This window comes from Moschus berezovskii, chromosome 20, assembly GCF_049115385.1.
Source record: "Moschus berezovskii isolate FMDL1 chromosome 20, NW_MosBer_1.0, whole genome shotgun sequence".
In the NCBI taxonomy this organism is placed as follows: Eukaryota; Metazoa; Chordata; class Mammalia; order Artiodactyla; family Moschidae; genus Moschus; species Moschus berezovskii.
The window spans coordinates 18,161,255-18,176,539 of record NC_142479.1 but is presented as its reverse complement, the minus strand read 5'-3'; positions in this window follow the sequence as shown (position 1 = coordinate 18,176,539).

The window sequence follows — 15,285 nt, the reverse complement described above, 5'->3', positions numbered from 1 at the left end:
ATAGAGATAGTACTACACATGATAAACAAGTGGGATCCCATTTGCCCTCTCCTCTCTGTCCTTCTCCACCAGATGGTAGGTAGATAGTATGGAGTGTCCCAGCATCTGGCACTGGCTGAGGGGACTGAGCGTAGATGGCAGTATGGTTAAGCAGGCCAAGAGAGAAACCAGAGGCAGGGGTGGTGTTACCTCAGAATGCTATTACTGCTTATATCTGCTTAAAGCTCATGATCTCCCCCTGTATTATACCTGTTAAGTGTCTTCCATTTCACTCCCTGTCTGAGTGGATGGAGACCTCTTTGCAGGTTGGGTGACAGTGGTGGCCTCACTGTGACATGAGTCTGATTGCTGAGTCTACAGCAAGATGCTGTTGTTGTTCTCCTCCAGACGTTCATGAAAAACTGACATAAGTGAATACCTGGCTTATTCTTGATAGTCTGAGTTCCAGGAGTCTGTATTGCATTTGTGGTGTTTTCTTACAGTGCACCTCAACACAGCTGACTCCAGAGATATCAAGAAAGAGGGGCGGACATTGATTATAAAAGTCCTGCAGGGTCTGTAGTGGTAGTGTGTATGCCCAGGTCACTCAAGATGGCTGTGGTCTTGCTCTTGGTACATGCCCTGCTTGAGAGTCCATGCTTCATCTATACCCTACTCACAAGAATGTTCTTGCCCCCTTGCCCCAAAGATGCATCACTACAGGAAATCTGATCCTGTCACTTCCATGTTTAAAAGTCCATGAGGATCTCTTGCTTACAAAAGAAGGTGACAGCTCACTAGTTGAGGATACAATCCAATTCTAATGGAAAAGTTCAGACTAACTTGTTCTTTCTGACACAAGACCTCTAAATGTTCATGGCAACAAATCCTATTTATACAATCTGAAGGTCTTTTATGTTCCTTTTGTTTATGTCCTTACTTTTTCTAAAATTATCTTCCTCATTCATCACAAGCTTGTTGAATGCCTATAGAATCTTAATCTTTTTAAAATTTCTCTAAACAGAATGCTGATTCTTGCTCTGAATCGCCAAGAAATTCTTTTTAACCTTCAATATAGAATATGGGGCTTTTCATTATTATGTTTTTAATTATTTACACACATGGCTAGAAGATCATCCCAAGTAACAACTGTGTCCTCATTCAATGCAAAAATGTCTGGCGGTGTCCAGTTAATATATCTTAAAATAATGCATTCAGTAGGCTATCCTCTTTTTTCTTTGTGAAGAGTGACAACGATGTTTACTTATTTCTCTTTACTCATTTACTCTGCAAATACACTATACACACACACACACACACACACACACACACACTATATGTTAGTCATGAGCAGCGTCCATGACAGAAATCTTCAGTTTCAGCCAAAACAGTATCTAAAGCAACAGAAACTGAGTGAAAACCACTTTAAGTGGGCTTTGTGCCAACATTTCAGTCTGCTGTGCTCTTTCCAGGGGTGAAGAGACAGAAAATGAAGCATTTGGCTCTCGAGGAGTATGGCACAATTCTTGGCTCACGTTGATAAATATTGATCTTACATAAATTCCTCGGGAGAGGCAGCTGATGGTTCTCTGAGCAACACATACAAAGTCTCCACTCCCTTTTATGCAAAGACATAAATGATTTGTGAATAGAGCTACACATATGTGAAAAAGTCAGAGATGACTGATACTCAAAGATTTTTCTCATTTGAGTGCAAACCTAAATTTAAGCAAGCAGTCGGACTACATGAAGTTACAATGCCCTTTTATTCACTCTAACTTGAGGGATGCATAATACATTTGCAAGGGTAAACATCACATGCTTCCAAGTAAACACCATTAAGTGTGACTATAAATCTATGCCTTTAATGAAACTGAAGGCAAGGGGACAGCTCTTTAAAGCATCTCATGTCATGAACACTCAATTTTAAGTTTCAGTTGTTGATGGAAAGTGGGTTGTAGTGTATGTCTATGTGTGAAATTGTGCAGAATTCCTTTTCTTTGACTACAGTTGAATCACACCCTGGGTTTCATCTGGAAAGTGTGAATAGCACAATGAGGAGTATGTGTATGGTGAGGAGTTATTGAGATTAAAAACCAAAGGGCAGCAAACACTGGTTTTCAAGGCTCTAGGGGTGAGATTCCTAGAGGACTGTTTAACCTCTGGGGACTTAATCACAGAAGGGACAGGAGGAAGATAAAAAGAGACTGACAAACAGCTTGTGGTCACTTGGCAGGAGCTGGAATTTGTCATTCGAGTTCACACAAAGGGTCAATATGCTGACTTCTTAGAAGAAATAAAAGAATACAAACTATGCTTCTTGTACCCTTATCTATGTGGCTTTTCTCAACTGGGAATGCTTTTTGTCCTTCCATTAAAACTTTTCACATTCTCTGTATTTTTGTCAGTTTTTTTCACAGTTTAAAAGGCATGTAACCTGTGACAGAAGAAATCCTACTTTTAGGAATTGATAGAAAAATCTTTAATGAGGACTCATATATATATATATATATATATATATATATATATGCACATTCACACACACGCACACACACACACATATGCATATATATTGTTGTTATTAAATCGCTAAATCATGTCCAACTCTTTCAATCCCATTACTTACAGCATGCTATGCTTCCCTGTCCTTCACTGTCTCGAGTGCACTTCTCCTCCTCTTGTGTGTGTATATGTATATATATACATACAAGAGAATTATTGCAGAAAAATTTAAAGCAGAGAAAACCACCTGAAAGCCCACAACACGAGAGTGATTAAACAAAATATAGAACATACTTAAAGAAATGAAATGCAGCAGTTAAAAGTGCAGTATGTAAGTACAAGATTTAAGGCAGGAGAAGGGGTTGACAGAGGGTGAGATGGTTGGATGGCATCACTGACTCGATGGACATGAGTTTGAGTAAACTCTGGGAGTTGGTGATGGACAGGAAGGCCTGGCGTGCTGTGATTCATGGGGTCTCAAAGAGTCGGCCACGACTGAGTGACTGAAATGAACTGAAGGTGATAAAAATTATTTACCTCTTCTGACACCAAATTTGTGAACCAAATCATCTAACAACACATTAAAGATATGAGTTTCTAAGAATTTTATTTTTCAAAGGGTAAAGGAAGAAAAAAGCTTGAATGGATATTAACTGCTTAATTCAGATTTGAAAAGAAGGAAATGATGGTTATGTGCCTGGTATATAAGTTCAGAAAGTAGCAGAAGTGTGGTAGATGCATTTTAAATATGCTAAGTGATTATGTACTTAATTTTATTTATTTTTCAAACAGCTTAGAGTGTTAATATTATCCCATTTTATGGATGCAGAAAATCAAGGCTCAGAGACATTAAGTGATTTGTCAAGGGACACAGAGTCAGTTCATGCTAGGCTTTTAGTTTCAGTCATAGTCCATCTTTACTTTGAGTGTTCTTTATGTTATGTAATAATTTTACCAGGAATCCTGGGAGACAGAGGCTGTAGCATCCTGAAGTTCATAAAAAGCAAGTAAAGCTATCCAAGGAGTTTAAAAAAGGGATATGCATGATTCCATGGCTTGTGAAAGACAAGTGAATTTTACCCCAAAATTTTGTTATGAAAAATTTCAAATTATATATACAAGTAGAAAGAAATACGTAGCTTCCTTGGTGGCTCAGCAATAAAGAATCCTTCTGCCAGTGCAAGAGACATGGGTTCAGCCCAAAGGATCAGGAAGAACCTCTGGATAAGGAGATGGTAGGCCACTCCGATATTCTTGTCTGGGAAATCCCATGGACAGAGGAGCCTGGCAGGCTACTGTCCAAGGAGTTACAGAGTCAGACATGACTGAGGGACTACACAACAAGAAAGATATATATAGTGAAAAACCCAACTGTCCACCACATAAATTCTACAGTTAACATTGTACTGTTTTTGCTTTATCAAGATTGGTACTTTAAAAAAAGTAAAATTCTGAATATAAAAACTTAGAAATTATAGTATTGTCTAACAAACAGTTCTAAAAATGTGAATAATAAGCTTAAGTTTCACGAGGTCAAGAATCACATTTGCTTGTTGATCTCTGTGTATTCAATGTCCAGCTTGGCTCCTGGCACAGAGTTGACCCTTGATGCATCTTTATTGAATAAATGGATAACATAATCCCAGTGAGTAAAAAATGGGCTTTACATCTAAAAAAGCTAATATAATATGCCTTCTGATAAGTTAATGAGAGGAAAAAATGTCATATAGATTGAAGAAACAGCAGTTCACCAGGGACCAATATTTCAGAGGATTGACAGCTTAGTAAAGACAGGAATAAACACCTGATGCAAAGAGCTGATTCATTTGAAAAGACCCTGATGCTGGGAAAGGTTGAAGGTGGGAGGAGAAGGGGATGACAGAGGATGAGCTGGTTGGATGGCAACACAGACTCAATGGACGTGAGTTTGAGTAAGCTCCAGGAGATAGTGATGGACAGGAAGGCCTGGCGTGCTGCAGTTCATAGGGTCGCAAAGAGTTGGACACAAACGAGCAACTGAACTGAACTGAAGTCTTTCTGCATAGACTGACATTCTTCAAAATGATGTGAGAGGTTAAAACTAACATGGTAAAACTCAGCAGAGACTAGTGTGAAGTCTTTCATTCTGAAGTAGAGGAGTGTGCTATTGCTTGGCAGAGTTTAATACTTAAAATATGGACAAGGAGTATCGCACTCCTCTACTAAGTTGATTATTATGAGATAATTGTATAAATATATGGTTAAAAAAGATAAATCAGACTTAGCACAAACAGAAAAATAGAGTACAAGGAAGAATAGTCCCACTGTACCCTGTTCCTCTCACACTGGCAGCCATATAGTGCTATTGAATGAACTCTAACATATCTACTGGAATAGAGGAGGGAGTTTTGGTAATAAAGCATAAGAAAATTATTGGAGATTAGCGTCATTAGAGAAACAATAATTTTAGGCATAGGAAGTGAGAATATTGGATAATGTGATAAAGATCTTCAAATACTTGAAGGGCTGATGGAAAGCGAGGTAGAGATAATAGTTTCAAGATGGGAGCTAAGTTGACGGCTGCTGCTGCTAAGTCACTTCAGTCGTGTATGACTCTGTGTGATCCCATAGATGGAAGCCCACCAGGCTCCCCTGTCCCTGGGATTCTCCAGGCAAGAACATTGGAGTGGGATGCCATTGCCTTCTCCTAAGTTGACAACCTGTACATATACATATGTGTATGTAAAATATAAATATAGTCATATTTTATATTTTTATACAAACATAACTCTATACTATGTACAGAAGGATGTCAACATAAGAATTGTTATCCTTTGTGGGCCAGAAATAGACAGCAAAGGGATTAAAGCTTGTAGAGAAAGCTAGAGGTCGGGACTTTTGAAAGAACTCAGTTGTCAAAATGGAGCAATGTAGATGATCCACGTTCAGAGGTTGTCTGTCTCGGTGTATCTTATGAGAGTAGGAAAGTAGCCAGGTCAGTTAACATTGACAGTGCACACCCATACAACAAGGTTAGCGGACTCTGTCTTAGATAAGAAGAGTGACTGTGGGAACTTCAGGCAGACACACAGTGTGGTTCGTCAGTCTGGTGATTCAGGAGATGGTTCCTGGGGGTCTGGTTAATGCACCATGAGTCTGAGCCCTCCCAGTGGAAACCAGGAGACAGTGAGCCTCTTCAGTAGCTCCCACACCTCCTCTAAGCAAGCAGAGAGTTGAAACGGAATCTCAATTGCAAAGGTGAACACCAAATGAGGAAACATCAAACATCCATTAAAAGTCAACAATGTGACATGAATTTATTTTCTACATCTATGGTGGGGATAAATCAGAAGACTGAGACTGACACATACACACTCCTATGTATAAATTACATAACTAATAAAGACCTACTGTACAGCACAGAGAATGCTACTCAGTACTCTTGTAGTGGTTTATATTTTTTAGATTCTTTTCCCATAAGAATCTAAAAAAGAATGTGTATATGTATGTAACTGATTCACTTTGTTTCACACCTGAAACTAGCGCATTATAAGTCAACCGAACTTCAATTAAAATTAAAAATATACTAAAGTAAAATTCCCATGTTTAAACTCCATAAAGGAGACAATAAATTCAATAAGCAGATCTCATACCCAAAGAAGCAGTGTTAATAGAACAATTAGAACTGGATTTGTGGAACAGAATTGATATGTTCTTTATTATTTCTGAGGGCAAAACTAAGGCCAATAGAGATATCTACCAGTCTATCTACATCTATTTAGAAATTTACTGACCTAGATAGCAGTGAAGTCGCTCAGTCGTGTCCGACTCTTTGCGACCCCATGGACTGTAGCCCACCAGGCTCCTCTGTCCATGGGATTCTTCAGGCAAGAATACTGGAGTGGGTTGCCATTTCCTTCCAGGGACTCTACAATCACTGGACCTGGTATATATTAACCCTGTAATAAGTATTTGATGAATATATGTAAACACTATTGGGGCAAATATATATTCATCTTATTTACCAAGAAAATGACAGACATCTTTGTAGGGAAGCCAGATAATCAATAAATATGTAGTATAAAAGTAAGTAGCAATAGTTTTCCATAAGGAAAGATGAAGATGAGTAAGGATCTAGAGGATAACGCGGGATCAGTTTTGCTGGCCTCCTTGGCTCAGGAGGCAAGAGACTACTATAAACAGGGAGACACTTGAGCAGAGAGCTGACTGAAGTGAGTCGCCTATCACTGAGTAGCCAGAATTTATTGACTATAAAGAACATTTCTTATCTCAGAGTTTCAGTGTGTCTGGGGCCTGGGTGTGGTTGAGCTGGTCCTGGTGTCTGGCTCAGCATCTCTCAAGGCTGCAGTCAGGGGTCCTCTGGGACTGCAGTCCTTGCAAAGCCAGACGGCACAGAGACGGATTCTCTTCAGTCTCACTCAGAAGACTGCTGGCAAGACTTTGTCCCCCCCAGCCTGTTGGACAGAGGGTCTCAGCTCCTGACTGGCTGCCTGTCAAAAGACCACCCTCAGTTCTTTGTCACTTCAGCTTCTCCAGAGAACAGCTCACAAATGGTGACTTGCTTCATCAGAGGAAGTGAGAAGCTCCAGAGAAAGAAAATGAGCAAGAAGGACATCACAGTTTTTCATAGTCTAATCTCTGGATGACATCCCATCACTGTTGCTCTTCTTTACACCAATTCTAGCATGGTCTGTTTTTTACAAGCAAGTATCTAGGTCCAGCTCGGACAAGAGGGCTGGGGGGTGGAATATGGTGAATGTGATCCTAACTGTGCCCGGGGAGTTGTAGTGTAAGTTCTCCTAGAGCCCTGGGATACTCAGGGAGTGCAGGGTCTAACTCCTCCTGGAGAATAAACACGCTTAAACTGCTGAATCCTTCTTCCCAGTTATCTGGGTGAGTTAATCCCAGCTCAGATCTGCCAGCTGAACTCTTCCCTGGTTCTCTCCTTTGAAAATCTCCTCCAGGCCTCACCCAGTGATGTCAGGAGGGATGTGTGCCCACCAGTCCTCCCCTCTCATGGATGCGAGTTCTCTGACTTTGCATCAGGAAACATCTGGTTGACCTCCTAGTCATCCAGCAGGTTGCTGGATGTTTCATAAATTAGTGGAATATAATTGGATGAGAAGACATGGAGCTTTGGTGATTATTCAACCCTACCAACATTTTATAAACCAAATGAGACATGAGAAAACAGCCTCCTTGCACACCCTCTCCAGGGATCTGTCACCTTGGCTGCACAGGCACATTTCCTAGCTTGTGATGGAAATCAAATGCTGTTTACAAGAGCCTGAAGTAGCTGGAAACAAACAGGACCTCCTATTTGGATAGTTTCAGCAATCCAGCACTCAACACTGGCCTGAAATTAGGCTCCTAAGAAAGAGTTTATTCACTGTCCCTGGGAAAATGAAACTCTGTGTTCATTGGTAAGCAGAAACCATGACCACTTAGAAAAAGATCTGGTCCCTCCTAAGCTTTTGACATAGAAGAAAAGTTGCTGTGTATCCTTCACTGAGCTCTAAGTACCATTTTTGGCCTGCTTGGTTTTCATTGGCTTCTTCTCAGTTTATGAAACACTAGAGAGGAATCAAGTAAAATAGGTTGGAGAAAATGGGTTTGATAACTGCTCTCCACCCCCACCAGCCCCCATATCTGTCCCTAAGAGTATCATATTTTCTTAACTTCCAGCATCCTAGCCTGCAAATGAAAATCTCTTCTTTTCTTGACATGTTTTGCCTCTCTCCTCCCTTGTTTACACCAATGATAACTTCAAATGTATCAACTTCTAGACAGTCATTATATGTCCACCAAAGATGTTCAAACAAAAGGCAGGATCATTTTTTTTTATTCTTAATCAATAAAACTAAGCAAAAAATAACTAAAAGGCAAAAAAATCTATTTGTTAAAAATTCTAAAAGTTCATTTGTTCTAAGAGTTCACTCTTTTGTTAAGAAATAAGCGGAACATGAGATAAAGTGTAAATTTTTATATCCATCTTTCTGCCATACGGTCAGATTGAGATCCTAGGGCTTTAGGGTGTTGTTCCACTTTCGATTAATTCATCAGAGAGTTGAAAATTGTGTGTGTTCTATATATTGAGTGTATAGCTGGGACCAAGATAAAATTCCGTGCTCTATTACAGTCTTTATACTTACAGATGTGTTAGGATGAAACATTCTAATGAGTGAAATGTTCAGAGTGTGCTTGGCATTTTGAATGTGGTAAGTAAACCTTCACTATTATTACTTACTTCTGTGCTTTGACTGAATCTAGTTCTTTTACTTCCCCAAATTTTAAAGGAAATTCTCTCTGTGTTTTGACTAATCTTCATCCAAATTCGATTTTATCACAGGGATTTGACTCACATAATTATGTAGACTGGGAAGTCCCAAAAAGATTGTGGAAATCCTTGCTGCACAAACTTTCTCTAGTTGTGGTGAGTGGGTTTACCCTTCATTGCAGTTCATGTGGTCTTCTTATTGCTGTGGCTTATCTGGTTTCCTTATAGGTTTCCCTGATGACTCAGTGGATAAAGAACCCATCTGCAACACAGGAAACACAGAAGATGTGAGTTCAGTCTCTGGGTCTGGAAGATCCCTTGGAGGAGGAAATGGCAACCCACTCCAGGATTCTTGCCGGTAAAAGGCCATGGATAGAGGAGGCCAGGGGGCTACAGTCCAAAGTGTCTCAATGAGCCGGACATGGCTGAGACACTAAGCACACGTGGTGTTGTTGCAGAGCATGAACTCTAGAGTACATAGGCTTCATTAGTTGTGGTGCACAGAGGCATGGGGAATCTTCCTGGAACAGGGATAAACCCATGGTCCCTGTGCTGTCAGGCAGATTCTTAAACACTGGACCACCAGGGAAGTCCAGCTTGTTATTTCTGTGATAGAGATAAAATGAACTTATATGACTTTCAACAGACACAGGTAGAATAAAAGTATTTAATGCTGAAAAATCTAAAAATATGCTTATTTAAAATAAACTCACTAAACTAAAACTAGCTTTTTTATTTGACTAGTGGACACAAAGCTTTATGGTGAATCTTGCTTTTCTTTTAGTGATAGGGCACAGTGCCGCACACCATGATTTACATTGTCATACTCCTTTATGTGTACTTTTCAAAATGATCCTCCATTGAAAGGGGAATCATAGGGATGCAGAAACACGGAGCTGTTTTTGACCCAACCCTCAAGAGACCTTGGAACAATGACTTGACTGCCTTCAATTATGTAGGCTATCAGAGATGGTGGTAGAGCTGCTTATCAAGAATGAGAACATTTTAACATTTTCAGTCTGAAGGTGTTGACTAAAAAAAAATACCCAGCATGCGAGTTGTGAGTTAAGTTTACTTTGGGCAAAATGAGGACTATAGCCCAGGAGAAAGTTACTCAAATCTGCTCTGAAGAGCTTGTGGAAGGAGGCCAGTATATATGTGATTTGAGTGAAGGAGGATACATGTGATCAAGCACACATGTTGGCAGAAGGTTCCTGTCAGTCACAAAAATGTTGCTATTAGTCATGAGGAGCAGATGTGTCTGTTAAAGACTTCAGTGATTGTCTAGATAGGAGAAGATGAAAGAAATTGGTCTGATGAAATATTCCTCTGAAAATGTCTGGATATCTGAAGGCCTGTTCCACCAGAATTTCTCAGTAAAAAAGAGTGTCTTATTCCTGACCTCTGCCCTGAACTCCTTTCAGGGTGTGTCGAAGGTCACCAACTGCAGTGGCTACTGATTTCATGCTTGTAGTGACAGATTGCAAGTTCCAAGTTTTAGTTGGCAGTGCTCTCTCATGGTCATAAATTGGACCATAGCCTGGGAGGCATTTCATGATTATTTTGTGTCAGAGTGCTAGGATTGCTTGTTCCGAGTTCAGGCCAAGATCCCATTCTTAGGCCTCTCAGTGTGCCTTGCTGGACTAGGCGCTATCAACTGCCAAGTCTCAGGACCACCTGTCTTACTAGTGCATTATGGTCCAGAAAATGACTCCTTCTTGTTGCTTCTCCCCATATTTAAAGTTACACTATTACTATTATTGATCTTATATAGATCTATATGTCTCGTCAACTGCTTCAAGTCATCTGATCATTATTTTATCAGAGTATGAAATAACCAGAATATAAGTAATAGAGTTAGTAGTATTTGTAAGGTTATAAGTAAGAACCCAGGATAAGAACTTCCATTAGGTGCCACCCAGTATATCCACAGCTCATCTGACTTAATATATTCAATGCAAATCCTTATCTTTGAAGGAAATGATATCTTGACATTGTTCATGAAGTACCCAATCACATTTCTTCATACTATTAACCTGGTCACACTTACTATTGTTTAACTGTTTCCAACATAAGGGGGAGGATTTTTATATTTATGACAATGATCAGAGCAGCTATGATTGATTGGCCAAATGAGAGAATCTCATCCAGTAATATCAATTTCAAAAGAACTATGGCTTCTTCCTTCTAGAATAATTTCCTAAGGGTCATCCATTTAGAGCCTTGAGTGGAGAAATCCACTGAAGTTAATCTAGAAGTACTGGAAATAAGCAACTGGCCATAAACTCAACAATTCAACTAACTTAGTCTGTACATAAGATCATGAAATACATTCATTTCATAAGCAAATATGAGCAATTATCAAAGTAATCAGTCGTCAGGCCTACTTTGGCAACTTAGATACCTGTCTACTTCTTCCTACACCCTGTATGGTAGTTTGCCCGTGTGTGAGCATTGTTTTAAGGTGATTTTGAGATCAGCAGCCTGTGTATAGTCCAGAACATTGTAAGTTCAGTTCAGTTCAGTTCAGTAGCTCAGTCATGTCTGACTCTCTGCGACCCCATGAAACACAGGATGCCAGGCCTCCCTGTCCATCACCAGCTCACAGAGTTCACTCAAACTCATGTCCACAGAGTCGGTGATGCCATCCAGCCATCTCAACTTCTGTCGTCCCCTTCTCCTCCCACCCCAAACTTTCCCAGCATCAGAGTCTTTTCTAGTGAGTCAACTCATCGCATGAGGTGGCCAGAATATTGCAGTTTCAGCTTTAGCATCAGTCCTTCCAATGAACACCCAGGATTGATCTCCTTTAGAATGGACTGATTGGATCTCCTTGCAGTCCAAGGGACTCTCAAGAGTCTTCTCCAACACCACAGTTCAAAAGCATCAATTCTTCAGCGATCAGCTTTCTTCACAGTCCAACTCTCACATCCATACGTGACCACTGGAAAAACCATAGCCTTGACTAGACAGACCTTGGTTGGCAAAGTCATGTCTCTGCTTTTTAATATACTATCAAGGTTGGTCATAACTTTCCTTCCAAGGAGTAAGCGTCTTTTCATTTCATGGCTGCAATCAGCATCCGCAGTGATTTTGGAGCCCAAAAAAATAAAGTCTGACACTGTTTCCACTGTTTTTCCATCTATTTCCCATGAAGTGATGGGACCAGATGCCATGATCTTTGTTTTCTGAATGTTGAGCTTCAAGCCAACATTTTCACTCTCCTCTTTCACTTTCATCAAGAGGCCATTGAGTTCCTCTTCACTTTCTGCCATAAGGGTGGTTTCCTCTGCATATCTGAGGTTATTGATATTTCTCCCTGCAATCTTGATCCCAGCTTGTGCTTCTTCTAGCCCAGCGTTCCTCATGATGTACTATGCATAGAAGTTAAATAAGCAAGGTGACAATATACAGCCTTGACGTACTCCTTTTCCTATTCAGAACCAGACTGTTGTTCCATGCCCAGTTCTGACTGTTGCTTCCTGACCTGAATACAGGTTTCTCAAGAGGCAGGTCAGGTGGTCTGCATTCCCATCTGTTTCAGAATGTTCCACAATTTATTGTGATCCACACAGTCAAAGGCTTTGGCATAGTCAATGAAGCAGAAATAGATATTTTTCTGGAACTCTCTTGCTTTCTCCATGATCCAGCAGATGTTGGCAATTTGATCTCTGGTGCCTCTGCCTTTTCTAAAACTTGCTTGAACATCTGGGAGTGCACGGTTCACATATTGCTGAAGCCTGGCTTGGAGAATTTTGAACATGACTTTACTAGCGTGTGATGAGTGCAATTATGCAGTAGTTTGAGCATTCTTTGGCATTGCCTTCCTTTGGGATTGGAATGAAGACTGACCTTTTCCAGTCCTGTGACCACTGCCAAGTTTTCCAAATTTGGCATATTGAGTGCAGCACTTTCACAGCATCATCTTTCAAGATTTGAAATAGCTCAACTGGAATTCCAACACCTCTACTAGCTTTGTTCATAGTGATGCTTTCTAAGGCCCACTTGACTTCACATTCCAAGATGTCTGGCTCTAGATCAGTGATCACATTATCGTGACTATCTTGGTCGTGAAGATATTTTTTGTACAGTTCTTCTGTGTATTCTTGCCACCTCTTCTTAATATCTTCTGCTACTGTTAGGTCCATACCATTTCTGTCCTTTATCGAGCCCATTTTTGCATGAAATATTCCCTTGATATCTCTAATTTTTGTTTTTCCTATTCTGTTGTTTTCCTCTATTTCTTTGCATTGATCACTGAGGAAGGCTTTCTTATCTCTCTTTGCTATTCTTTGGAACTCTTCATTCAGATGCTTATATCTTCCCTTTTCTCCTTTGCTTCTCGCTTCTCTTCTTTTCACAGCTATTTGTAAGGCCTTCTCTGACAGCCATTTTCTGTTTTGCATTTCTTTTCCATGGGATGATCTTGATCCTTGTCTCCTGTACAATGTCACGAACCTCCGTCCAGACTTCATCAGGCACTGTATCTATCAAATGTAGTCCCTTAAATCTATTTCTCACTTCCACTGTATAATCATAAGGGATTTGATTTAGGTCATATATGAATGGTCTAGTGATTTTCCCTACTTTCTTCAATTTCAGTCTGAATTTGGCAATAAGGAGTTCATGATCTGAGCCATAGCCAGCTCCTGGTCTTGTTTTTGCTAACTGTATACAGCTTCTCCATCTTTGGCTGCAAAGAATATAATCAATCTGATTTCGGTGTTGACCATCTGGTGATGTCCATGTGTAGAGTCTTCTCTTGTGTTGTTGGAAGAGGGTGTTTGCTATGACCAGTGCGTTCTCTTGGTAAAACTCTATTAGCCTTTGCCCTGCTTCATTTCATGCTCCAAGGCCAAATTTTCCTGTTACTACAGGTGTTTCTTGACTTCCTACTTTTGCATTCCAGTCCCCTATAATGAAAAGGACATCTTTTTTGGGTTTTAGTTCTAAAAGGTTAGCTCTTCTCTAAATTTTTGGTAGAATTCAGCTGTGAAGCCGTCTGGACCTGGGCTTTTGTTTGCTGGAAGATTTCTGATTACAGCCTCTAGTTCCATGCTTGTGATGGGTCTATTCACATTTTCTATTTTTTCCTCGTTCAGTTTTGGAAAGTTGTACTTTTCTAGGAATTTGTCCATTTCTTCCAGGTTATTCATTTTATTGCCATATAATTGCTGATAGTATCCTCTAATAATCCTTTGTATTTCTGTGTTGTCTGTTGTGATCTCTCCATTTTCATTTCTAATTTTATTGATTTGGTTCTTCTCCCTTTGTCTCTTGATGAGTCTGGATAGTGGTTTGTCAATTTTATTTACCTTCTCAAAGAACCAGCTTTTGGCTTTGTTGATTTTTGCATGGTCTCTTTTGTTTCTTTTGCATTTATCTCTGCCCTAATTTTTACGATTTCTTTCCTTCTTCTAACCCTGGGGTTCTTCATTTCTTCCTTTTCTAGGTTCTTAGATGTAGAGTTAGGTTATTTAGTTGACTTTTTTCTTGTTTCTTGAGGTATGCCTGTATTGCTATGAAATTCCCCCTTAGCACTGCTTTTACAGTGTCCCACAGGTTTTGGGTTGTTGTGTTTTCATTTTCATTCATTTCAATGCATATTTTGATTTCTCTTTTGATTTCTTCTATGATTTGTTCATTATTCAGCAGCGTGTTTTTCAGCCTCAATATGTTGGCATTTTTAATAGTTTTTCTCCCATAAATGAGATCTAATCTTACTGCATTGTGGTCAGAAAAGATGCTTGGAATGATTTCAAATTTTTTGAATTTACCAAGGCTAGATTTATGGCCCAGGATGTGATCTATTCTGGAAAAGGTTCCCTGTGCACTTGAGAAAAAGGTGAAATTCATTGTTTTAGGGTGAAACGTCCTATAGGTATCTATTAGTTCTAACAGGTGTATTGTATCATTTAAAGTTTGTGTTTCCTTGTTAATTTTTTGTTTAGTGGATCTATCCATTGATGTAAGTGGGGTATTAAAATCTCCCACTATTATTGCATTGTTGTTAATTTCCCCTTTCATACTTGTTAGTAATTGTCTTACATATTGTGGTGCTCTTATGTTGGGTGCAAAAATATTTATAATTTTTATATCTTCTTCTCGGATTGATCCTTTGATCATTATGTAGTTTCCTTCTTTGTCTCTTTTCACAGCCTTTGTTTTAAAGTCTATTTTATCTGATATGAGTATTGATACTCCTGCTTTCTTTTGGTCTCTATTTGAATGGAATATCTTTTTCCAGCCCTTCACTTTCAGTCTGTATGTGTCCCTCGTTTTGACGTGGGTCTCTTGTAGACAACATATATGGGCATCTTGTTCTTGTATCCATTCAGCCAGCCTTTGTCTTTTTGTTGGGGGCATTCAACCTATTTATGTTTAAGGTAATTATTGATAAGTATGATCCCGTTGCCATTTTCTTTATTGCTTTGGGTTCGAGTTTATACACCCTTTCTGTGTTTCCTGTCTAGAGAAGGTCCTTTAGCATTTGTTGGAGAGCTGGTTTGGTGATGCTGAATTCTCTC